We start from the raw sequence: 27,090 nt of genomic DNA, 5'->3' as shown, positions 1-27,090 counted from the left end.
TTCAGCCTCTATTACATCCCTGATCTATGCTAAGGAGATTTTACATCTCTCCCTACCCCCCTATCTTGGAGGCCAGAGACTGGTCTGTGAGGAAGAGGGAATGAGCACAGAGCTAAGGACTGGAGTGGGGAATTATGAAGGGACAAGTAAGAAATCCCATGGCTGGAGTTGTAGGGGAAGGGGAAGACTGAATGAGATTTGAAGGAATGCTAAGGGTAGCCAGATGCCCACCCAGTTGGGAGGGGGCTGAGGATAGTGTGGAAGTCCGGGTTTTAGAGATTGGGAGGTGAGAACAAGCCCCAGTTAGGACCCTGGTTGTACGGGTCTTGAGCAATTGTTCTGAGCCAGGGGACCTGGAGAGCCTGTGGGTGGATCAGCCTGTTTGGGGGTATGGATGAAGCCAAGCCTGAAGCCTGGGAGCTCTCCTCCACTCCACGAGCTTCCTCTCTCCCCACTTCTCAATGTTTCCCACATCCCCTTGAACTGCCCCTCCCCTCCCACATCCTCTCAGCTGGGACCTCGTGATCTTTCCCTTGGGCTATCGCAATAGTCTTACCACTGGAGTCCCTGCTTCTCATCTCTTTCCCCTCCAATCCATTCCTCACACAACTGCCAAACATTATCTTTCTAAAATGCAAGCTTGGTCACGCCTTCTAGCTTAAAGGATTCCAGTGGCTTCCCATTGCCTGCAGAATAAAGCCCAAACATCTTGCAGGGCACGCAGGAGCATTCACGATCTGCCCCCGCACCCTGCCACTGTGACTTCATCTGCTGTAACTTACCTGCAAGTACCCAGGCGTCTGGACTATTTGCTGTTCCCGGAATATGACCTTGCACTTGCCTTATTACTTTCTGACGTTATTCGCTCAGCCCAGAATATCTTTTTCTTCTGTCCTACCTCCCACACCTCTCCTCATCTTTCAAGACAAAGCCATGTCCTCTGAGAAGACTTCTCCATCCCTCTCCTTCTAGATCAAGGTTAATCGTTCCGTCTCCTGGGGTGTGTCTGTGTGTGTGAGTGTGTGTGTGAGATAAACTATATATAACATTAATCTTTACCATTTGAAGTGTACAGTTCTGTGACATTAAGTACATTTACATTGTTGGGCAACTATCACCACCATCCGTCTCTGAAGTTTCTGTCATCCCCAACTAAAACTGTCCTCATTAAACACTAACTCTCCATTCCCCCTAACTCCTGGCAAGCAGAATTCTGCTTTCTATCTCCATGAATTTGACCAAACTAGGTGCCTCCTATTAGTGGAATCATACAATATAGTTCCCTTTATGACTGGCTTGCTGGATCATATGATCATTTTAACTTGTATCTTTTTTTTTTCTCAAAGGTAATTGTGCATTGTAAGTGTTCATTTTGAATACGAGAATGTAGCCATATATAAATTCCCTTGGAGCTATGCTAGAAAATTAAAGCACAGCAAAGACCCTGCAAAGAATATTAGACTCTACCCTGCAGTAAAGTATGTTTCCCATATAGAGAAGTTGCAAACCCTTGAAACGTGTAAGTGCTAATAACACTTGAACTCTAAAATTAGACTCTGACAAGATGCTTCTAAGAAAATCCTTTCAAGAAATCCAGTTAGGAAGTTTTGCAGTTGCTACTTGGTTAGGACCTGCTTGGGAGTATAGAGTCAAGAATCCTGAGTTCCAGCCCTGCCCCACCCCCTTCAGTGAGTTACTGGTTCTCTAGGCTCTGACTCTACCATCAGTAAAATAACAAATGTTCCTGTACATTCATGAGAAAAGAGCAATCCAAATGCTCAAAACAAACACACAAACACAGATCATCCAAATTATCATAGGGACTGGCACCCCAGGACATTTTTTGCAGGTCAATAGGATTCCTATTCATCTCTCAAAGGAAGTTAAATGGAATTCTTTAAAGGGTAGAGTACAACAATACTTGCTCACTTCTATTCAGATTTTTTAAAAAAATCTTTGGGAGTAGAAAGCAGAATTCCAGGGACATTGGAGAAGTATCGGATAAGAAAGTAGCTGGCAGAATTTTAAAACGTGACAGTTGAGGAGAGTGGTTCTTGTAAATAAGGAATAGGCACAGAGAAAGAAAGCCCTGAGCCAAGATGATAAAAAATTCTAAAAAAAATACTCTTGGTAAAAATAGATGGTAAGTCCTACGCTTTATGTGTGCGTTCCATCTGAGCAGTATTGGCACGAGTTTTTATGAAAACCTGCAGGTAGAATATTCTAGCCTACTCCACATGGTTATTTCTGGCCTACGGTACCAGCGTGCCAAAGATGTGTTTATAGTCACTGTTACAATGTTGGTGCCAAATTACGACACTTTTACTGCGTCATAAATCAACACAGCTTCCTTGCCTTCAAAGAACTGACCAACCAAGTTACTTTCAGATCTTACAAACGACATTCCTCTCCTCCAGGTTTTCAGAAGGACTTCTCCAGAAGGCAAGGGAGTATAAGGCAAGACTACTGTTTTGTCTTTTTTTTTCCACATAGACTGATAAATTAACATTGACTGGGATGTATTCTCCCTTCCTCCGTTCCTCCCTCTTCACTCCCTGCAACTGAAGAAGCAGTCAGGAAAAAGAATCCCTGTTTGGAACAATTATGGGATTCGGGTGATATAATCCATCACTTGTGTGTACAAGGTAGAAGGCCCAGTGCTGCAAACGTAATAGTTAAATCAAAGTGGGGAAAAAATGAGACAGCACTTCTTCCGACAACTAAGATCCCTTTTCAGGGCTTTCCATTTATGGATCTGTATTTCTCTATTCTAGAGAGTTCAGAAACGACCTGGAAAATAGAAAGGAATTTAGTGTGAAATAAGGGTCGCATTTTGAAGTACAGGGGAAAAGGTGAGGGCAATGCATGGTGTTAAGACAAGAGACTATCAATTTGGAGGCAAATGTTCTTTCCCTGTTCTCTTTCCCTTTAAATGGTGCTTGTCACACTAATTCTCAAGCATCTGATTAGGCAGCCTCAGAGGGTGCCGTTCAGGAGCACTTGAGGTGAATATTGTTGGCACTCAACCACTTCCCACCTCCTTGGCCAACCCAGTCCCCAATGGCCACAGATTCAGCTTATTTTCGAAGACCTCTCTTATATATCTGACTTGACTCTATCAGATTTCGGGAACTCCCCACACACCCACCAGTGCATCTTCCCCAGTGGTGAATGTTCTAATTCCATTTCTCTTTGTTGAGAATCAGCTATAGTGGGTAAGATAGCTGCTTGCCTGGTAGTTGCTTCAACAGGTAAAGAACCCAGGCCACTAGATTGCCTAAGTTGGCCGTAGCTGTTCTCAAGTTCAGCGTTCGAAGCCGGGTTTCCAACTGCGAGCGGAGGTACACCTGCGAGTAAATACATGATGTCTGTACCCCATCAGGAAACCCTTGCTCTGTAGTAGACCTAATTATCAGTCGGCAGCAGAGTTCCAGAAACGGCACTATAAGCTGAGCAGGAAACAAGTCAGGGGAGGTTATCCTGAGCGGCACATGACCTTGAGGTGGTGCTTTACGCAACATTTCCTGGTCATCTATTACTCTGATTTGGTGACCTCACGTTCTTGGCGGATGCTTCTAATGTCTGGAGGAGACACTTGGGCTGTATGAACAGCAGTCGCAGAAGCAGAGCTATAATCATTCTTTTTATTTCCAGTTGCTGGTGTCTGATTCTTTCGGAGAGTGTGTCTGATGTTGGCGGAAGGGAGGGTAAGATGGAAAGGGGTGTATCTTTCAGAAATTGCAGAATTTGGGAGAATCGGAGTCAAATGGCAGCTTGCACACTGGCCACGAAGTCCACCCACAGGGGCAGTTGCTCGCCACAGTCACTTCCCCCCTGCCCAGGGAGGCGATGCATTTTGGGGAGACCATCTCCTGGCTGGGAGTCCTCATCCCACTGAAGGCTGAGCTTACCTGCTCCTGGGATGTTGCCTTGGGGTTCTGCTGACTCAACTATATGACCGCACTAACACATGGGAAGTGACAGGATGATATATATATATTTTTTAACTTATGGATAAAAATCCAGAAGATTACGTTATTAAATGGGCCCAGATATTTTTAGATGCTTGCTTATTTAAGGTCCTTTGCAGTTCACAGTGATGCTTTAATATGTTGTATCTGATAAACTATTTTCTCAGAGTCCTAGAATCTAGAAACACCCAGTCTTCATTTCCTATTTCAGTGATTGATTTTCCAACATAATGTCTGCAATTTTCCCCCAGTATTATTGTGTGTTTCAGAGCACTTTTCTGTGTCAGACGGTGTACTTTCAAACAGGTTCTACATTTTTTTTCAACAAGATGGCACACCTGGGCTGCATCTATTCTGCTAAGTGATGCAGCTTTCTCAGAACTTTGCTCATGGAATAGCTGCATTAAAACACAAAAGTTGGCCCCAAGTCAGGGCTTCCAAAATGAATTCTAGGTTCCTGTGGAGCCCTGTGTTTCCTGCATTGCTTTGGTGCCAGCCCACGCTGGTCAGGGAGAAGGGTTTTTGCTACGATCCAAGACTCCAGGCAAACATCTGATGAAGTGACCTCCCTCTGCGGCTGACGCACTGCAGCCCCCCGCCCCCATGGGGCCATTCTTTGCTCTCTGATATGACTACTTGGTTGCATAGATTCTAACGTAGTGCTGCCTGGGACCAGGGATTCCATACAAACAAGCTTTTCCATTTTTAATCTCAGATGCCTTTTAAATATCTTTGAATCGCAGGACTTAGAGCTAGATCTAGAATGCTGGTGGGGATCAAATTTGAATATCAGACACTGCGCCGTACGTACAATCATCCCTTCCCTCTGCAACCCAAGTTTTATTATTAAAGGAGCCTGTGTACCAACTTCTCCAGAATACTCTTCCCTCACTCATGCAGATCTATTCCTGGAGGGTCCCACTGGGACCCCTACAATGCCCACTATCTGAATTCCATAGGTAAACATAGCTTAGGCACAAGGGGAGTCCACACTGCATTAATATTCAGTTCTGATTCCAAATATATGACAAGTCTATACCTCTCAGATTAGTTTACATGGTGAATTGGGGAAATGATTATGTAATTCTTTTTTAAAGATTTTTTTAAAATTTATTTATTTGACAGAGAGATAGCACAAGTAGGCAGAGCGGCAGGCAGAGGGAAAGGGAGAAGCAGGCTCTCTGCTGAGCAGGGAGCCCGATGCGGGGCTCGATCCCCGGACCCTGGGATCATGACCTGAGCCGAAGGCAGCCGCTTAACGACTGAGCCACCCAGGTGCCCCTGATTATGTAATTTTTATAAGTTTGATTTCTCTTTGCATAAAACAGTGCTTTACTAACAAATAGGATGCCCCATCAGAACGCACACAGATATAAAATATTCTGATATTCCAAGCACCAGAATCAGGATTTAAATAAAATCTCCTGAAGTATAAAAGATACATAACCTCTAACAACTGTTGACCACGACTGACTATCGGTCATAGAAAATTCTTCCAGCTACTTGTATTCCTCTGTATCATTATCTTCCTCATTTACTCAAAAATTTTATTGAGCAGCCTCTATCTGCTCAAAATGAACACAGAAAGATAAAATAGAGTCCTCACCACATAATAAACTCAAAGTGCATTTGAGAAGACTAACAAATAACAAGAATAAGAACAGTTACTGGGAGGTAGGGACATTAAGGAAGACTATCTAAGATTGTGTTCTTGCTTGTCTGTCACACTTACTTGGGATATACTTTCTCTTTTGGTAGATAAAAGAGAGAAAATGCATACTTTAATTTATATCTTAACTTGTAATTACCAAGTGCCTCTTGTACATTCAGTGCAGCCTTATGCTAGCATAGGATGAAGTCTAACCGCGATAGCAAAACTGTTAGGTGGGGCAGGGCTCCTTCCATCCACGTGATAGAGCAGCACCCTGGCTCAGGGTAAACCTTATTCTTTGGTGTCTGGTCCTCATTAAAACAGACTCTTCACCAGTCATTCTGGAGAGTCAGCATGACCTATTATTATAGTTATGATGAATCCCACTATCTGCCACCCAATAGGCCCAAGATATTTATTTGTTCTGTAAGAGTTTAACCTATGTTTTGAGGTTCGGCAACAAGTGATTGAGCAATGTACGCAATATGGAACATGGCTTAATTTAAAATGACCAGAATGGTGGTTCCTGGGTGGCTCAGTCAGGTAAGCATCCGACTTTTGATTTCGGCTCAGGTCATCATCCTGGGGTTGTGAGATCAAGTCCCACGTTGGGCCCTGTGCTGGGTGTGGAGCCTGTTTAAGATTCTCTGACTCCCTCTCCCTTTCCCCCTTCCCCCTTCCCTCTCTAAAAATAAATAAATAGGTAAATAATAAGACAACCAGGATGAAACATGGAGCAGTTATCTATCTGGGTACAGTTGGTGCAGAGGGCAAATATTAATCATTGCCCAACCTCCTGCCTGCCCTGCCAACATCACCCTCATCCTCCTTGAAACATGGCCTTTACTCTTTCAATTTTGGGAAGGATCTTCCAGTCACCGTGATCTCCCTCATCAGTTTGTACAAATGCTATTCCCTCTCCTGGAGTGGGGCTTTTTAAACTTTCATGTGCATATAAATCATCTGAGGATCTTGTTGAAATGCCAAGTATGACTCAGTAAGTCTGGGGTTGTGGACTGAGATTCTGGATTTCTCACAAGTTCCCAGGTGAGAAGTTCTGCAGGTCCGAGGAGGAGCATGGCCCCGGAACACTCTGCCAGGCCTGTCCTTGCTGCCCGTGGCTTCCGGACACGTGGATTTTATAGACCCCTACAACAACAACAACAGTAATAATAACAGCCACCACATCAACAAAAAGAACAGAGCAACAAACTCTTTCAGGGACCACTCAGCTTGCCAACTCTTTAATTGTAAATCACTTTGTCAAGAAAGGACATTGAACATACACATGGCTATGATGGTCAAATCCTAAAGGAAGGTTATTTCAATTCTGAAGACATAGGAAGGCTGTAGTTTCAGAAGGGGACTTCCTGAATTGAATAAACTTAACTTTGTGAAAAACTCACGACACTCCTTTCATTTTTAAAATTTGGTCCATCTAGATGGGGGGCACTACAGGCATATGTAGGAAAAATTGGCCTGCCTGAAGTCTGCTTTTCTGATCGCAAACCTGGGTGGGATGTCCCTCCCCTGTGCCCTAGGAATCCCCGTGCATGACATGGTCCTCACCCTCATCACCCTCCACTGTCACTGCTGTCTTCCTGTCTGGGGTCCCCGGGAGTCCCAGGTCTTTCCTCTACCTTTATATCCCAAAGCCTCCGGACATTGCAAGTACATGGAAAATACCCTGTAATTGAATCAAGGCCTGAAATAATGGATCAATCTAACAACATTACCGGTGGATTCTATATCTGGTATTAGGTAGAGTTAGAGATATTTTTTTAAGTGGTCCAAAATCGTGGTGTATATGAAATTATAGAGAAAGTGTACATATTAAGAATCTTTTTCTGTAGCAGGGTTTTTTTTTGAGTGGGCAGTGAAACACAAAGAGATCTTCACCTGTTCCTCACTTTGAATCTGACCAGCCCTTTCCAACCCTTGCTTTGAACTGGTCAAGTGATATTCTGCCCTGTGAACTTGCAGATAAGTTTTTCCGGTCTTCTAAATGAGATACTGTGAGCTTTAGAGGGTTCTTGCGATTTTTTAATCTGCTATGATCCCCTGGGCTCTTGGCAATGGATAGCAAACATGCATTTCTTATAACATTTTAAAATCTCTTTCCACTTGTTAGCCTGTCTATTGTGTCGGATGGACTTAGTTTGCTCTTCCAAAATAAACAGCTCAAGCAGGTTACAACTCAAAGTTCATCATAAACTTGAGCACAAGAACATATTGAGAATTAAGACAGACAAATATCAACTGTTAAAATAAGAAATGGCAAGTAAATCCCTTGGGTAAGAATTATGCTCAATAATGGACTCAAATTCCTCCTTTTTCAATAATGTTGACAACTTTATAGCTGTGTGTGCGTGTGTGTGTGTGTCCGTGGGCATGTACATCACTTACTAGTGCCTATTTCTGGGATAAGATCACAGAAGACTTTCATTTTCTATATTGTATATTTGTCGTAACATTTGCATTTATTACTACAGCAAGTATTTTCCATTCTAAGCAGAAAGACAGTTCAGAATTTAAAAAGAAAATAAAACTTTTATGAGAATTAATGACACTGCTGCCCACAAGTACGTCTTTCCTACACAGGAAAGTGGGACACTAAGACACACTCAGCATGAAGTTTCCACAACAAAGAAGAAAGGTTTAGGTTGTTTTAACACTTTTAACTGGCTGTAAAAAGCACCTCACTAAAATATTTCTGATGTTTACAAATCTTGTAATGTAACGACATAAGAGTTCTTAAAGTAAAATATACATACTTTGGGGAATTTAAAAAATTCCCCCAAAATTAGCAGTGATTTAGTAGAGAAAACTACATTAAAAAATCTTATTAAAACCTAATCTGATAAGTTTTGCAAAAAGAAGGATCAAATGTTGTTAAACAACTTAATGGAGACATTAAGAACTGACTCCTTCAATAAGTTTTAAGGTGCCTACTAAAAAGCACATTTTTAAGAGTCATATACATCCTAATAACATAAAGCACTCCAAAACTAAATTTGTATATCTGTGATTTTAAAAAAGATTTTATTTATTTATTTATTTGAGAGAGCGAGCGCATAAGGGGAGGGGAGGGAGAGAAGCAGACTTCCCGCTGAGTGCAGAGCCCCACGTGGGGCTCCATCCAATGACCCTGAGATCACGACCTGAGCCAAAACCGAGAGTTGGACACTCAGCCGACTGAGCCCCCCAAGCACCCCTATAATTTTTTTAAAATATTTTATTTATCCACTTGAGATGAGAGAGAGAGAGAGCACAGAGGGAGAGCGAGAGGGAGAAGCGGACTCCCCGCTGAGCAGAGAGCCCAACGTTCGGCTCCATCCCAGGATCGTGACCTGAGCTGAAGGCAGACGCTCAACCAACTGAGCCACCCAGGCACCCCTATAATTTTTCAATATTGCAATTGCTCCGTCTGTAGTCAAATGTGGAAATCTAGATCATTTCGACCATGTTACTGTTACAAAAATGAAAGCCCTGCATCCTCTCTACCACTTCTTCAAAAATCCATTGCTGCTCCAGTACAGTGCAGTGGGCATTGAAGTTTCAAACCTCACCTAAAATTAAGATTAACTATTTGGATATTTACTGGACTTGAAACCAACTTGTCTCAATTAAACTGTTCATTCCATAAATTTTGCTGAATGCTTGCTGTGTGCCAGGTACTGTCCTGGCACTTGGGACACATCATAAACAGAACAGAGGTGGCTGCCTTCGTGAAGTCTATATGCGGGAGATAATAAAATGAATGAATATAATGGATGTGTAAGTTGTGTAGTACGTTCTTATTAAAATTATTTTGGGGGGTGTATTAGTCTGCTAGGGTTGCCTTAACAAAATACTGCAGACTGGGTGACTTAGAACAGATAGAGTCTCTCACAGTCTGGAAGCTGGAAGTCCGGGATCAAAGTGCCAGCAAGGCTGATGTCTGGTGAGATTTCTCTTCCTGGTTTGCAGATAGCTGACTTCTCGCTGCGTCCTCACATGGCTTTTCCTCTGTGTGGGTGTGGGAAGCTCTGGTGTCCCTTCTCCTTCTTATAAGGACACCAGTCCTTATAAGCTCCATCCTTTATGACCTTATTTAACCTTAATTACCTCCTTAAAGGCTCTATTTCCCAACAGAGTCCCATTGTGGCTTTTGACTTCAACATATGCTTTTGGGGGGAGGGCGGGAACAATTCCATCCATAACATATGGCATTTGCGATATGAGGGACACTCAAGTGTGGGGCCCAGGGCAGTCTCCTCTTATCAAGGTTAAGGACAATGTTGAGATAGACTTCACAGAGAAGGTGAAATCTGAGCAAAGATAGAAGAAGTAAGAGAGGTCTACATGTGGCTATCTGGAGAAAAGGCATTTCAGATTGAGGGAACAGCTAGTGCAGAGGCCTGAAGGCAGGATGTTTGGTGTCTGGGATGTTTGGTAAACAGTAGGTCTGCAGGGTTGGGAGAGTAGGAAGAGATGAGGTTGTGGGGATCTGGCTGGTGTAGAGTTCTGTAGGTCCTTCTAAGGAATTTGGTGTTTACCTGAGTTAAATAGAAGAACCATTGCAGGGTTTTTGTTTTTGTTTTAAGATTATTTATTTATTGGAGAGAGAGAGAGAGCACAAGGGGAGTGAGGGGCAGAGGGAGAAGCAGACTCCCCGCTGAGCAGGGATCCCAGTGCAGGGCTTGATCCAGGAACCTGGGATCATGACCTGAGCCGAAGGCAGACACTTAACTCACTGAGCCACCTAGGCGCCCCCATTGCAGGGTTTTGAGTGGAGGTGAGACATGGTCTGATTTATATATCCATGTAGTCATGAAATCATTATTTTAAGGCATTTTGGTGAGTACATAATGAGGAATGCACATTTACATTTGACCGTTTGAACTGCCTAGGTCCACTTATACACAGATTTTTTTCAATAAGTACAATACACTAGTATAAATGTATTTTCCTTATAGTTTTCGCCCTAACATTTTCTTTTCTCTAGCTTACTTTGAGAATGCAGTACACAAAATACATGTAAGGCTTTCAGTCAACAGTAGCCTATTAATAGTTGAGTTTTGGGGAAGTCAGAAGTTCTTTGCACAGGGGTCACCGCCCCTAACCCTTGTGTTGTTCAAGAGTCAACTGTACATTAACTGCATCTTTTAAAACCTTGATTTTAGAATCTAATTTTAGAGTCAAATTATCTGGAGAACTTCCCACTTACAAAGTTTTCCAAAGGGTGATACATACATAAGTAAGGCTTCCTTCTATATACCTATTACTTTTTCTTTTTTCTTTCTTCTATTGAATGTATGTGGTTACACATTTCTTGTGTTCATTTGAAATCCTTTAAGTTTTATCTAATTATGTATACTAAATATCCATGTTCTAAGATACGTTTGAACAAAGTTTATACTGTGGTAGCTTGGTTATACAGATATACAGAGAAAAGAATAGTCAGAAATGACATTACTTTGTGCCTTTTACAAATAAATAATACTTTGAGGGCTAATTGTGTACCGTTGTAATACAAAGTCTGTTTCATTCTGTTAGGCTTTAACAAAATCATGATCATTGATTATCTTGCAATCAAGAAACAGAAACTGGATCGTTACTTATCATTTCTATGACTTCTTTGTCCATAAAAAAAAAAAAAGATGTTTTTAAGATAGTGGGTAAAAGTTGATGTGAAAATAAGAGTAGGTTCACTGTTAGGTAAAACTGTGAAACGGGTCAAGTTTGGCTTCCTCTTCCTCTTTTAGTTCAGGGAAATTCACCAAAGTATCTCCAGCATCTAGCAGGGTACCTAGCACATAGTAGGTGCTCATTATATATTTGTTAAATGAGTAGTGATTTCCCTAACACATCTCTTTCACTAATTTGTTAGTGACTTTGGTTGTCGCGCATCCTTGGAGTATTTGCATTCTGACAGATTGCCAGAGGAAGTGGGCAACCTCTGCCTAAAGTTATGAACTGCTAATGGTTGAACTTCAAGCGTCAGTGGGGAGTATTTTAAAGTGCAGAATTTTCCCCAGGAGTTGCTTCAAATTACATCACTGGGTCAACTTTGCTTGTCATTGGGTCAGATGAGAGTTGCATTTGGTATACAGCCTTAAGACATAACATCCTGAATTATTTCTATTTCTTAAAGATTCCTGTGCAAAAAATACAGGAGTTGTTGACTCTAACGCAATTCCCGCCAATTTGTAGACCATTTGCTTATAGTTTGTATTATTATATTATTAGGTAGGATTTATACCCCGTTCAAGATCTTCCCCGGTATCTCTGACATGCCACACATGGACTGTCACAGAGGGTGAGCAGGGGTGTCCTCTAAAATGCCAAACAGCTGCCGGCAGCAGCCTATCAGCCATGTGCTGGGCCAGGCACTCAGTGATGCAGCCAAAGCATCCTTGTATTAAACCTACGGCTCCCACCTGCTGGAGGCATTGCTATTGTAAGGTACCTAATGTTGACAGTGCGCACTGTATACAAATGTGTTTGAAGAGAGCTAAATTGAAAAATACACATTTGCGCTGAATTACATCTACAGTGGCTTCGTTTCTGAAAGAAGCGTACCATTACCTTTGCAAAATGGCTTTTTCCAGGCCCCAGAGGAAGGCTGGCTAGGCTTCCTCGTGGGTCACCGTTCCCCCCTCTCCCAACCCCTTCCCATATTTCTTGTACCCCCATCCTCTGGACCACACAAGGAGTAAAGGACGAGCGTCTATGCTGAAGAGAGGAAGCTGACGCTGCGCAAGCGCTTGATGCTTTTCAAACGACGGTCGCTCTCCCCTGATCGGCATAGCCAGCCACGCATGGAACAGACAGGGCGAGGACCCGAGGCAAGCCTCCCCCTCACTGGGAGAAACCCCGAGGCCCCCGCCCTGAGGCTCGGCCCACCCCCCCTCACTTCCCCATTGGCTGGGCAGTTCCACGCGGCACGCCTGCGACGTCGACGCTGTCCTACCAGCGAGGGGCGGGGCTCGGGACGCGCGAGGCGGGGCAAGCGCGCACGCGCAGGCGAAAGGGTCTGGGTCCGTACGAGGGAAGGGAGGGGGTGGTGTCCCCGGTTTCCTCGGTTACCTGAGGGGGCGGGGGTGGGGAGTTCGCGGCGGCAGCAGCGACAGCGACGACGACTGGGGATTCTCCCGGTGAGTGGAAGCGCGCGACGGCAGCCACACAGCAGGTAAAGGCGGCCGCTGGGCGCCGATGAGGCCGGCCGAGGGCTTGGGGTCCCGGACACCATCCGTGGCCCGGAGGGAAGGAGGTTTGGGGTGGCGGCGGTCAGCCCGGGCCGGGGGTAGCGGCCACCCGGCTGAGGGCACGGGGGACTCGGCCCCAAGCCCGTCCTCGGGCGTCCTCCCCGGCTCCGGGTCTCCGAGATGTCTCCCCACGGCGCCCGGGCAGCCTTTGACAGCCGCTGAGCGGCGGGCGGGAGCTCCTCCCTGCCCCTCTGGACCCTCGCGGCGGCCACCCGCCACCAACTTTATTTCCCGGCGCGCGGGAGGGGCGGGGGGCGCGGGGGTCGAGTAGGCTGGCGGCGATTTGCTGCCAGCGTGGTTGTATTTATTGTCCTGTGCGGTGGCACTACCTCCACCCCGACCGGGCCCAGACTGGCAGGGCGACGACGGGAGTTGACAGTTTCCGCGCCACCACCCTTGCAGTCGCTCCTTGTGCTCCTGTCCCGCGGTGCGCACCCATCTGTCATCTCCCCCGTGTGCCTTGGTCTGTTGCTTTTCTCATGCCTGTGACACCCTCTGCCGGGGCGAGAGACTCTCCAGAGGATCCTCTGAGACACCTGCCGTCTGTCCCGGGGCATCACTAGAGCCTTGGCTGAGATGCCCCTTCGCCTCTGGTAGGAATAAACTGAGAAATAACCCAGGGAGAGCCCCGGGCCCCACGGTGTGGAGGTCAACGGGTTGTTTAGTAGTGGAGAGGCTAGGGTCAGAGGCTTTAAGAACCGCTCCCTAGCCTTCATTCTTATCGGGCTAAACAAAACAAAACATTCCCTATATGCTCAACAGACCATACACACCCAGTGACAGCACTTGGTAGTTGATGAGGTTTGTTTTAAGCAGATAGAAAATTTTAAGGGAGTTGGGTCTTGTGTTGAATACGGACCAACGTTTCCTTGAACATTGAATGGAACTCTCATTTTTCCTAGGGTTTGTTTAACAGATTGATAGGACAAACTGAATTGGGCTTTTCTTTCTGATGATTCTTGGCTGGTCTGCTGCTACTTTAAACTTCCACACCCAGAAACCTTATGCTAATAAAGATGTTGACTCTGAGCTTTCATTTTAGAGATGTAGTTATTAACATGGGGTATCTGTTTTAAAGAGCTTTACAAGTAGTCAGCAACTTTTTTTCTAATAGCTCTTTGCTCTCATCCATATTGTTACTGCCTAAAGATTGGGGAATTTGGAGAAGAGGAGGAACGAGGAGAAAATAAGTTGTTATATAATTTAACTTACATGAAAGCAGTTTGTGAACTATAAAATGATATATACATTTAGTAAGTACTTATTGAGCATGTATTGTGTGCCAGTATTCTGAACAGATATTTATCCCCTCCTTCATGGAGCTTACATTCTATTCTAGTGGGGGATCTCAGATAATAAACTATGTGCTATGTCATTTAGTGTTAAGGACCATAGAGGAAAAAAGCAGGAAAGAGGGAGGGTGAGGGGAGAGGGTTGCAATTTTAACTACAGGTAGCCAGGGAAGACTTCCTGGAGAGCATGGCATTTGAGCCCAAGACCAGAAGGAAGTGAGAAGGTACTCCATACCCCTCTCTAGGGGAAGAGTGTTGAAGCAGAGGGAAAGGCACTTACAAAAGCTTTGAGGCAGGAGTGTACTGGGCATGTTTGAGGACAGCTCAAAGGCTGATTTGGCTGTGGTGGAGTGAGCAAAGTAAGAGTAGTACAAGTGAAGTCAGTTAAGGGAATGGGAAATCAGGTTGGGTGAGGCCTTGTCGGCCTTTGTACGGACTTGGTCTAACACTCTGAGTGAGAAGGGGAGTCATCCCTTTGAATAGAGAAGAGATATAATCAGACTTTTAAAAGGGTCACCCTGGTAGCTGGAGCAGAGAATAGACTGGAGAATAGACTGTTTGGGCCAGGGGGAGGGATTGGGCAGGATTGGAAGCAGGGATATCAGCTCAGGGACCCTTGCCATAATTCGGGTCAGAGATGATTATAATATGGACCAGAGTGGACCTGGTGGAGTGGTTGATTTCCAGATGAATTGAGGGTAGACTCAACAGGAGACTTACAGACACCAAAATTTTTGTCCTAAGCAAGTATAAAGATGAAGTTGACACATACTGAGATGAGGTTTATGAGGGGTTGGTTAGAAGACAGTAAAAGGAAATGTCCAAGTAGAGATTATTAGCAGTAGATTGCAGTGACTTTGTACTGAAGATGTTACATTATCTTGACTGTAACAGGGGCTTAATATTTTTACCCATAAACTGCCAACTTTTTTTCATACTCATTTTCTTTTTAGTTCTTTTGGACCAACTTAGACATTCATTTCACTAAGGGCAGTTCTGTTTTTATTTGCTTGCTCTCAGAGCATCTGTTCGTTAGTTTCAGTTGTAGAGAAAGCCATATAATCCATAATTTTAGAGTACCTTTGTAGTTTGTTCCTCTATTTAACTTGAACACCTCAAATGATTAATCTTTTCCCAAATTATGTTTAGATGGCTGGCTTAAGTTCAAGAATTTTTTTTAAGCCTCGGAAATCTTATTATCAAACATGGCTTCACTTGGCCATTTGTGAAATTACAATGGAAATGACCTGTATTTTTAATACTTTATTAATGAGTCAGTAATATACAGGGATTATCCTAATTCTTTAGTTTCATTAAAGATGGCTTGAAATAAATGGGCCATCACATGTTAAATGGAGATCTTTTCATCAAATTATGCAGTATTTGGAACAATAGAATTTGGCCTGTAAAACTTGTATCAAAAATATATCAGGCTCCTAGAATTTAAGGTCTGTCCCTTACACTAAGAACCCAGGTTATAAACTAATGTTTTTACATGGATTTTCAACCTAAATATATTATGAAAGTATATTAAGAAACTGTCAGATTAATACCTAGTTATAAACTGATCTTGGAGTCAGTGGGAACACCATATTCTCTTGGATCCTACTTTCTTTTGCTGTTGCTTCTCAACAGTATTTGTCCTTGTTTCTCTTAATTCTCCTGGCCTTGATTTATAGTAATTGAAAGAGACCTGATACATTTAGAAACTTCGAATGCTTTTCAGGTCTAAGAGTTGGGGCGGGGGGAAGAAAAATCTTATTTAATAATATGAAAAAGTAATGCTTAAAGTGTGATCCTCTTAATTAATCAAGAAAGGAATTAAACAGTTTTCCAAAAAGGCTAGTCATTGTTCCATCCAAATGTGATTCCTTGAAATTGAAACTCAAAATGCATGAGCAAATAAGAGAACTTCTAGCCACTTTAAATGGGTGGAAGAAATAGATGATTGATAAGGGAGAGTACTGCACATACTTAGAAATGTTTATACAACTGTAACCACTCATCTTTACAAGGTAAAGAGGATAGAAGATTTTTGCCAGAAACCTGAAGAATCACATATTTTAAATTTAAAAATGGAGTGGGAGAGGGGTGTAGTGAAGCCTAGAAACTATACATTGAACATCTTGACACTAAGTGACTCCTAGAAAAATTATAGACCAGATTGCCAAGCAGATGCTTTGTAATTTGTGATTAGAAAACAAGGCACTGATTATTAAGACCCAGAATTGTTTTTTTTAAGAACAAGTCATATTAACCCCTTACTCACTTTGCCAAAGGTGTGATAATATTAAATAATCTTTTTAACCACCTCACACCTTACAGAGTGCATTGCCATTTATTATTTTATTTACCCTTCACAACATCCCTTTGAAGTAGTGTCAGAGGAGAGGCCTCAATGGTAGGAGCCCTGGGAAGACACGAAGGGGACAGATGTGGGAGATTTTAGAAAGGACTTGCTTAGATATGGGATTTTAAAAAACGGAAGAATCAAAGTGGGCTTTAAGGATTCTACATTGTCTGGGTGAATGGTGATTCTGGGAATTGATCTTAAATTTGAGAATATAGGTGGAAGAACAGATTTGGAGATGTGAAATTCATCAATTCACATCAGTTAGGTGAAAATAGTTATTTTCTTTGTCGGAACCAAGTCACATGTAATTAAAATTTTCAAAATATATAGGTCAGTCTGGAACTCAGAAGTCTAAACCAAATAGTCTTCATGCATTCAGTAAACACATCCTTTCAAATACTTTTGGTAAGGAAGAGAGGACAGTGGGTGGAAGCTTGAGTGAGGAGATGTGATTGGGGAAGGTTTTTCCTTAAAGATGAAAGAGTCAAGGAACTTTAGTGGACTGATGGGAAGGGTCATTGAAGAGGAAAGAAAATTGAAGTCACAAAAATTGAAGTCTCAAGAGAAAGAAGATAATCAGACATAACCTCAGAGGAAATGGAAGGGTTGGGAACAAGAGGACAGGTGAAAGGGTTACCCTGAAGAAGAGCAGTGATGCATCTTCCTATTTAAAAAAAGAAAAGGAAATAGAGAGGAGGTACCAATATAATATAGGTACATGTCCAGGATGGCATCTCTTGTCTCCGTGGAGCCAGGTTATCTGCTGAAATTGAGGCGGAGGAGCATGGGTTGGGGTATGTTTCATGGGAAGAGTTACTGTTGTGATTGGGAAAGGGGCTTGACCGGGGACCACTGACCTAATTGCTTAATAGTGATAAACACCCTTGAAATCACAAATGAGGAAAGCAGCCAATCAGAATGGTTAAGCAGTTTTCTTCAGTAGCTCTACATAACAGTGCAAAAAGCATATAGTAGACTGAATCTGGATGGGGATTGGAAAGGAGGGTATGATGTAGAACTTGGGTTGAGGGATGGTATAAAGTCAAGGAACCGAGGGTGATAATGAGGTTGCTAATTGAAGGGCTGAACCAGAGGTATCCTGCTTGATTAAGGAAGACAGCCAAGCCAAGATGGGGCTGATAAATGTGCAGAACAAAGAGGGTGAAGAATCTCAGTGAGTAAGCTGTAGGATTAATGGAAGTAAAGGAGTACTAGGGATGGAAAGAAAGGTACATGATGTGAGGTCCTAACTTTAAGATTCTGAAGTTGGAACAGTTGCAGGTGATGATAAGGGCCAAAGTATGACCAATGATAGTAGGTAGCCAAGGTTAATAGTGTTAATTACAGCAATTGTAATATTAATAAAAGCTACCATTTATTGAGTACTGTATTCTAGTCACTACACTAAATACTTTCCAAAACCATACTTATTTTTCACAACCACCTACTAAACCATGCTCACCCTCCACGAAGTAGGGGTCATTGAAGAAGAGGAAATCAAAGAACTCTGAATCCAAGTATGTTGGGATTATTTGTTCTTATAGATAATGCAGCCCTCAGAATAACAGATCTTGTATGGAGAGGAAGACAGGAGTTGTATGACAAAGTTCTCAGTAGATGGAGATGAAAGACTCAAAGTCAGTAGTTGACAACTATATAGCTGTAAGGTAATATAGTATAAATATAGTATAATGCCTTAAAAGTGGATAAAATGGTATAATAATGATGCATAAGTCACCTTGGGAACCAGGTGATAACCCGAGTAATGCTAACTTGTCTTCCTGGCCTGGGATTTGGGTGTATATAGTGATGTATTAAGAGGAGGAGATGAAATGATCCTCTTATGTAAAGGTAGAGGATATAGGGATGTTTCTTGGCAATGGAACTAGGGTTCCTAAAGCTAGGGAGTAAAGAATCCAGGGAGGAAGGAAGGCTCATCTAGTTGTGTGTAAAAAATCAGAAAGGATGGGTGGGCACATAATTTATTGACCAAACATTTATTTTGAAAATGAAAAGAATGTCATTAATGGTTACTCTGGGACAGCAGGCATAAACCAGACTGTCGTAGGCAAATCAAGATGTTTAGTCATATCAGTGACAGGTAACTAGGGGAGCTATCACCTTGGAAAGGGGCTGTGGATGTTGAGAATGAATGAATTGAGCCCTAAATTAGAGGGACATGAATGGAGCTTACTAGCCTAAGATTATCCTCTCTAGCCCTATAATACTGCCCTAAAATGTTCTGGGTACATTTTGTTCTATAAGAGTCTGGAGATTTGAAAGAAGTTCTGGATTCATCTCTATATGAAGATTTGGTATCCATTAACGTATAGGTCGTACTAGAAACCTTAGAAGTGGATGAGATCATCAAAAGAAAACACAAAGAGAAGTGAGGAGGAGGACAGAATCCAGAGGCTCGCCAACACGAAGGAGCTGACAAAGAAGGTTCCAACTAAGGAGACAGAAGGAGTGGTCAGCAGGGCCGAAGGAAAGCCAAAAGAGATTTGGTATCTCACAAATCCAGAAAGAAGAGAGATTCAAGAAATGAATGATTAGTAGTCTCCTATGCTTTATATTCCTCAGAGAGGTCAAATAAGATAAGGACTGGAATGTGTCCATTGGCAATTAGAAGGTTATTATTGATCTTGGCCTGACTAGCTTTGGTAGAGGAGTGTGGGCAAAAGTCAGGCTGCAGTGCACAGAGAGGTGAGGTGAGGTGAGGTGGGAAGACCACTTCAAGTAGAGACTACCCTTGAGTAATCTTGAAATAGGGAGGTATTAACAGGATATGCATAGATATTTACTTTAGGCAATGAAGAAGCCAATGGAGATGAGGGGTTAAAAACTAGGAGGGAGCTAGATTTCCAACCAATGCCTCCTGGTAAGGTCTAGTTAGTAATTTTGTTATAATGGAAAGAGTGAAAGTAAGAGGAAGATACATTTTAAATCAAGTAAGACAAACTTTAATAACACAACTTATCAGAAGCTAAAATAGGTAGAGAATGTTTATTGAAGAAAGAGAATTCCTAATTTGGTGAAATACTGAAAAGTGACATTTAGGTTGTGGGCTAACTCTAGGATTCCATTTTTTCCTCTACATTTTTTTTTGGGGGGGGGGTATGTACACATAAGCATAAGGTTTATTAGTTCAGGATTCCTGATCCTGTAACACTGATTTTTTTTTTTTATAATTTGTATTGATTAGTTTTTAGCAAGTAGTTTTTTTTTTTTTAAAGATTTTATTTATTTATTTGAGACAGAGAGAATGAGATACAGAGAGCATGAGAGGGAGGAGGGTCAGAGGGAGAAGCAGACTCCCTGCCGAGCAGGGAGCCCGATGCGGGACTCGATCCAGGGACTCCAGGATCATGACCTGAGCCGAAGGCAGTCGCTTAACCAACTGAGCCACCCAGGCGCCCTAGCAAGTAGTTTTGACCAAAGTTTCTTTCTCTGTATGCAACATTAACACATCTCAGGAACATTGCCAGCACATTTTAGAGCTTGAAAAGTAACAAGAGATAAATTCCATCTTCTCATTCTCTATATGGGGAATCAAAGATCTAGGGATGCTGGAGCACGGATTGAGGCAGAGCCTCAGTCTGACTCGTATTCCAGAATTGTATCTCCTACAACCTGCTAGATTTTTATTCCAGCTACTTTATTGTTGCTAAGGCATCTTCTCCTTTTTTTTTTTTTTTTAAGATTTTATTTAATTATTTGAGAGAGAGTGAAAGAGAGAGCACGAGAGCATGGTGGGAGGCAGAGGGAGAAGCAGACTCCCCGTCAAGCAGGGAACCCGATGTGGGGCTCGATCCCGGGACCCTGGGATCATGACCCGAGCCAAAGGCAGATGCGACCCTGGGATCATGACCCGAGCCAAAGGCAGACGCTCAACCAACTGAGCCACTCAGGCGCCCCTCTTCTCCTTGCATTCTTTGACTCTGACAGATTGTAGAAGACCAACTTTTTAAATAAGTAAAATAGAGGTCCTAACATATGGACTTATGGTGATAGATGAACAAAATGCTCTTGAGATCTTACTTGAAAATTGTAAAATGATATAAAGTTATTTTTACTATTAATGTAAATGAAGGGCTCGGAAAAGTTGAACTTCCTTTTAAGTTATCTCTTTTGCAAAGTCTCTTTTAAGAAGTCACTGCTCGGGCGTCTGGGTGGCTCAGTTGGTTAAGCGACTGCCTTCGGCTCAGGTCATGATCCTGGAGTCCCGGGATCAAGTCCCACATCGGGCTCCTTGCTCAGCGAGGAGTCTGCTTCTCCCTCGCACCCTCCCCCCCTCATGCTCTCTCATTCTCTCTCTCTCAAATAAATAAATAAAATCTTTAAAAAAAAAAAAAAAAGAAGTCACTGCTGTCTGATGCCTGAGTGGCTCAGTCAGTTAAGCGTTGGACTCTTGGTTTCTGCTCAGGTTGTAAACTCAGGGGCATGGGATCCACCCCCCAGCCCCCCACCATGGGGCTCCTTGCTGGCTTATGCACTCTGTCTCTCTCAGATGGGTAAATAAATCTTTAAAAAAAATTTTAAAAAAATTAAAAATTAAAAATAAAAAAAAAAGAAATATCTTCTCTCTTAAGAAGCTGAAAAGAATATAGGCTTCCAGACCAGAGAAATGTGGTTTCTAGGAATAGCTTATCAAACTTACTGGCTATCATTCTTGACTATTTCTGGATATTTCAACTGTCTAAAATCATAACAGTAATATTTTTGTTATATGGTACTTGTGAATATTAAGTTATTTATAATTATATTTGATATAATTACATAATTTATATACATTATATATTGTATGTCATATATATTTGGGATAATGCTTAAAACCTAGTATACATTTGATAAATACCGAGAACTATTTTCTTTCCTCTTCTTTTTGGATTTTTGTTTCTTTGACCTGTTATTTCTTATTTATTTATTATTCAAATATAATTAACATAGTGCTATATTAGTTTCAGGTGTAGGATATAATGATTCAGCAATTCTGTATGTTACTCAGTGCTCATCACGGTAAGGGTACTCTTAAGCCTCTTTATCTATATTTCCCATCCCCCCACCTACCTCCACTCTGGCAACCATCAGTTTGTTCTTTGTATTTAAGTCTGGGGTTTAAAAAAAAAAAAGAGTCTGGGTTTTTGTTTGTTTCTCTTTTTCTCTTTGTTCATTTATTTTTTTTCTTAAATTCCACATATAAGTGAAATCATAACATATTTGTCTTTCTCTGACTTATTTCACTTAGAATTATACTCTCTAGCTCCATCCTTGTCATTGCAAATGGCAAGGTTGCATTCTTTTTTATGACTGAGTAATATTCCATTGTCTATATGTACCACATCTTCTTTATCCATTCATCTATTGATGGACACTTTGGCTGCTTCCATAATTTGGCTATTGTAAATAATGCTGATATAAACAAAGGGGTACATGAATCCCTTTAAATTAGTGTTAGGCGGCGCTTGGGTGGCTCAGATGGTTAAGCGTCTGCCTTCGGCTCAGGTCATGATCCCAGGGTCATGGGATCGAGCCCTGCATCGGGCTCCCTGCTTGGCGGGGAGCCTGCTTCTCCCTCTCCCTCTACTGTTCTCCCTGCTTGTGCTTTCTCGCTTTCTCTCTCTCAAATAAATAAATAAAATCTTTAAAAAAAATAAATAAATTAGTGTTAAGCAAAGCAATCTTGAGAAAGAAGAACAAAGCTAGAGGTATCACAATCTCAGATTTCAATATATACTACAGTGCTGTAGTAATCAAAACAATATGGTACTGGTACAAAAATAGAAACATACATCAATAGAACAGAATAGAGAGCCCAGAAATAAACCCATGCTTTTATGGTCATTTAGTTTACAACAAAGGAGGCAAGAATATACAATGGGAAAAAGTCTGTACCAGACCACTTTCTTATACCATACACAGAAATAAACTCAAAATGGATTGAAGACCTAAACGTGAGCCCTGAATCCATAAAAATCCTAGAAGAGAGCTCAGACAGTAATGTCTTTGATACCAGCAATAGAAACATTTTTCTAGATATATCTCCTAAGGCAAGAAAAAACAAAAGCAAAATTAAACTATTATGATTACACCAAAATAAAAAGCTTCTGCACAGTGAGGGAAACCATCAACAAAACAAAAAGGCAACCTGCTGAATGGCAGAAGATATCTGCAAATGATATATCTGATAAGGGGCTAATATCCAAGATATATAAAGAATTTATATAAGCCAATACCAAAAAAAAAAAATCTGATTAATAAATGGCCAAAGGACCTGAATACACATTTTTTCCAAAGAAGACTTACAAATGGACAGCAGACACAGGAAAAGATGCTCAACATTGTTAATCATCAGAAAAATGCAAATCAGAACCACAATAAGATCTCATCTTACACTTGGCAGAATGGCTAGAATCAAAAAGGCAAGAAATAACAAGTTGAGGATGTGGAGAGAAAGGAACCCTGGTGTGTGTGTGTGTGTGTGTGTGTGTGTAATGGACTATTACTCAACCATAAAAGAGAATGAAATCTTGCCATTTGCAGTGACACGGTTGGAACCAGAGAGTATAATGCTAAGTGAGTAAGTCAGAGAAAGACAAATACCATATGATTTTACTCATATGTGGAATTTAAGAAACAAAACAATCGAGCAAAGGGAAAAAAAGAGAAAGAGACAAACCAAGAAACAAACTCTTAACTATAGAGAACAAACTGATGGCCACCAGAGGGGAGGTGGGCAGGAGGTTGGGTGAAATAGGTGATGGGGATTAAGGAGTGTCCTCATTATAATGAGCCCAGCGTGATGTACAGAAGTGTTGAATCACTATATTATACACCTGAAACTAATATAACACTGAAAGTTAATTGTACTGGAATTAAAAATTTAAAAAACACTAAAAAAAAAAAAAAGACTTCTTTGGCTATTTTGGTTCTTTTGTAGTTTATACAAATTTTAGTATTATTTGTTCTGGTTTTGTAAAAAATGTTGGTTATTTTTTCTCTACTTTTAAGCCTGTTTTTTTGGCATGGTATAACCATGTCCCACCCCCAAGATTGTTGTTGGGATGGATTTGCTATTTTTTTTTAGGAACTTGTTCTTGTGCTTAACTGTTTCAAAGTTAACTGTGTCTTTGTTTATTGGAAATATATTTTGGTTAAGTATATTTAAATTTTTTGTTGTAGCATTTGGTTTTTGGCTGAATGTGTTTTTAGTAATTTATTTAGCAGCAGTGAAACCAATTCTATATGCTCGTTTAAGTATTATGAACTTTTAAAGAGCAGTAAGAGTATATTAATTTTTTCCTTTCTCTTCCATCTTTAAGATTGCTCTGATCAAAATGTGATTTGCTACAATAGAATTCTTATTAGTTCTGTAGTTCACTTACCTGAGTTCCTTAGATGGAAGAATAATAATCATAATTGCATACATATTATTTCAACAGTGTAATTATTATACGGAGTTTGGATGAGTGTGAAATTAAAACAATGCTAAGAATGATTTCCTCTTTTATTATATTAATGTGGCTTATTTGAAAGGGCAACAAAACATTTATTAGTTCATAAAATGCATTCATTGTTACTGCTTGTGGGTATTGATTCATTGAAGTGCACAGTTCAGTGTATCCTGGCCAATGGCAAAAGGAGGTTTTACTGGTGTAACTTGTAGAACAGCTGCTTATACCTATTAGCTTGCTTTTATGCTACTTCTTAATATTTGCTTGTCTAGACTTTATTATATCTTTAGTGCATTATAACTTAGAGTTTATTAAAGATTCAAATCCTTTACTGTTTTCTGGGTTTTCTCTTTAATAATGCTTCCAAAGATGGTAATGCTGGTAACTTTCTTGAGGTTTTTTCTGTTAGCCTTATTTAAATATTTTGGAGAATATTTCTGAAGTCATATATTCCATACAGCTGAAACATATTTATTTTCTCTACGCTTTATTTCTAAAAAATGGAATCCCAGTAAGGTAGTTTTGACAAAACTTGATTATTCACAATTTAAGGAAACATTTAGAATGTATAATTTTTAAAAAATATTTTGTTTATTTATTTATTAGAGAGAGAGAGTGGGGGAAGGGGCAGAGGGAGAGAATCTCAAGCAGACTCTGCGCTGAGTGGAGCCCCGCAGGGCTCTGTCTCAGGATCCTAAGATCATGACCTGAGCTGAAACCAAGAGTTGGACACCTAACCAACTGAGCCACCCAGGGGCCCCTAGAATGTGTATTTTAATCTTAAATGAACTTTGATGTTTACTGTTACGATATTACTATTTTCTGAATGCTGTACTATCATGAAAGTTCACAGCCTAAAAGATATTTAGAGATCATCTAGTTTTGTTTTAATATGTGTAAGAAGAATGGGGATCAGAAAGGTTAAGCATTTTGCCTGAGATCCTAAAGTGTTTGAGGCAAAACAGAAAACCAAAAGTGTCTTGACTTTTAGTGTAGTATTCTTTCTACTATGCCACCAACCTCTTGAACATTTTAATGCATTTTAAGAAAGTAATCTCATAACCAAAAGATGCCTTATATACTATGCAAGGTGATAGTGATAGTATGTAATTCATTTATAACTTTAACCCTTTGTCTTTGTACGTGTCTACGTTTATACCATGGTGGTAGAAACTAAATTGTGATGATACTCAATGAGGCAGAAAAAAATATCAAGTGTAGGTTGAATCTGAAAGGCATTTGCTTAATATATATTCCTTTTTTATTTCTGTTCTCTATCACTCTCACTCCCTATGCCCTTCTCTCCTACTATCTGCCTTCATGGATGATTAGAGAGCAGTAGATTAAGCAGCTGGATCTGAATTTGATCTCACTGTTAATCTTTCTTGATGTGATATGTTTTATAGCAGTAAATGCATTTGTCTGTACTTGACTGTCTCAACTAAACAGTTTTTAGAATGAAGCTAATTTTCACTGTGTCTATAAGAATTATGAGGGAATAAGAGGAAACTATTGCTATGTACACTTATGTGGTGTAGTCAAAGCTTATACATATCTGTGTTCAGTTTTTCTGAAACTTATTTTACAGAATCTTTTACCTTATACAAAATTTATATTAGAAACTACTGATCATTGTGATGTTGCTATGGAAATCATTTTTATTTTCATTTCACATTTAGGATAAGATGCCAAGCTGTGTTTATAGTGTCTCTTTAAGAGGTATGGAAAACCATTATTTCTAGAATTGATTTTAAAGAACTCTTAAACTGTTTACTCTGCATTATAATCTTTAACATAGGAAGGATAAACATCCAAGATTTTATTGCTGAAATTTTTTGTTTTTAATCTAAAAAAATTTTGGTGAAGTTTTTACATGTTTCTGTAGTGCTTTCCTTAGTACCTTAAATGCTTGCTAAGGAATGGAAAACAGCTTTTGTAAATATGGCTATTTATTTCTCAGAGCTTTAGCTGAGGGAAGATTTCCTAAAGGAATTTGAATATTAAAATGTTTTCTATCGAAGTTAGTATTAAGTGAATTGGTGTTTATTTGTTGAGTTCTTTTTTTTTTTTTTTAAAGGTTTTATTTATTTGACAGAGAAAGACAGCCAGAGAGGGAACACAAGCAGGGGGAGTGGGAGAGGGAGAAGCAGGCTTCCCCTGGAGCAGGGAGCCTGATGCGGGGCTCAATCCCAGGACCCTGGGATCATGACCTGAGCCGAAGGCAGACGCTTAACGACTGAGCCACCCAGGTGCCACTATTTGTTGAGTTCTTACTAGTTGTGGCATTGTGTTAGGCAAAAAGGATTTTTTTTTTTTTAAACAAATGAGACCTGCTTTCCCTTCTTAAGGGAAGTATAATCTAGTTTGGAAAGAAACAATACAATACTGTAACACAATACGGTGAGTCCTATGAGGCATGTAGAAAGTAATTCACTGGGAATTAATAGGAATTTCTGTAGCAGCAGTAACATGACAAAAAACATTAGTGAATAGTGTTGAGAAAGTGAGTACCCTTAGGAGGAATTATGGGGTGGCAGAGTGTGTCCTGAGATGTAGCGAGAGATTAGGAAGGTTAGAGGGTGAGAGGAGTGTAGAGCACTATAACAACAACAACAACAACAGCAACAACAACGAGTTGGAAACTTATTCCCTAGGCATTGGAGTGTTGCTTATTATTTTAAGAGAAGTGAATGACAGTGTTAGCAGTTGTAGAATTTGCACTGGATGGAAAGTAGACCGGGCAGAGTGACCAGTTAAGAGGTTGGCAGCTTTGCAAGTGAGAGAGGGGATGAGGGCCTGAGGATGCTCAGGCCTCAGGTTAGAGGGGGAGAACCAGATTCGAGGTAATGATCGTAATCGCTAATAAGTATTGATCTTCCTACAGTCTGCTGGGCACTGTGCAATGCATTTTATGTGCATTATCTCATGTAATTTAAATATCCACAACAACTTGGTGTGTTCTTAGATAAGACTGAGGCTTAGAGAGAGGAAGCCAAGAAGCCAAGGTCATAGAGTTAGCAAGTGGCGCTGTCAAGCCAAAGAACTGACTGGGCCCCAGATGAAGTGCTATTCTGGTTTCTCCCTGAGTAACTGGGTAGAGGCCATCAACTGAAATAGGA

The 27,090-nt window shown here is 41.0% G+C and overlaps 1 protein-coding gene across 3 annotated transcripts in view; it reads left to right on the top strand.

Moving 5' to 3' along the window:
- The window catches only part of LYST (lysosomal trafficking regulator), a 182,324-nt gene that overhangs the window by 1,008 nt on the left and 154,226 nt on the right, over window positions 1-27,090 (top strand). The window contains exon 1 of one of the 3 annotated variants that reach the window (XM_035008509.1): window positions 12,681-12,761. The exons of 1 other annotated variant lie outside the window; for it this stretch is intronic. The gene's annotated coding sequence lies outside the window, so the exon portion shown is untranslated. Of the gene's footprint in view, window positions 1-12,680; window positions 12,797-27,090 lie in introns of those variants that run through there. One more of the 3 variants, XM_035008508.1, reaches the window with a different exon arrangement.

The sequence above is a fragment of the Mirounga leonina genome, unplaced genomic scaffold, assembly GCF_011800145.1.
Source record: "Mirounga leonina isolate KUSES-001 unplaced genomic scaffold, KU_Mleo_1.0 Mir_152, whole genome shotgun sequence".
NCBI classification, from domain to species: domain Eukaryota; kingdom Metazoa; phylum Chordata; class Mammalia; order Carnivora; family Phocidae; genus Mirounga; species Mirounga leonina.
This window is presented reverse-complemented; position numbering and strand designations above follow the sequence as displayed.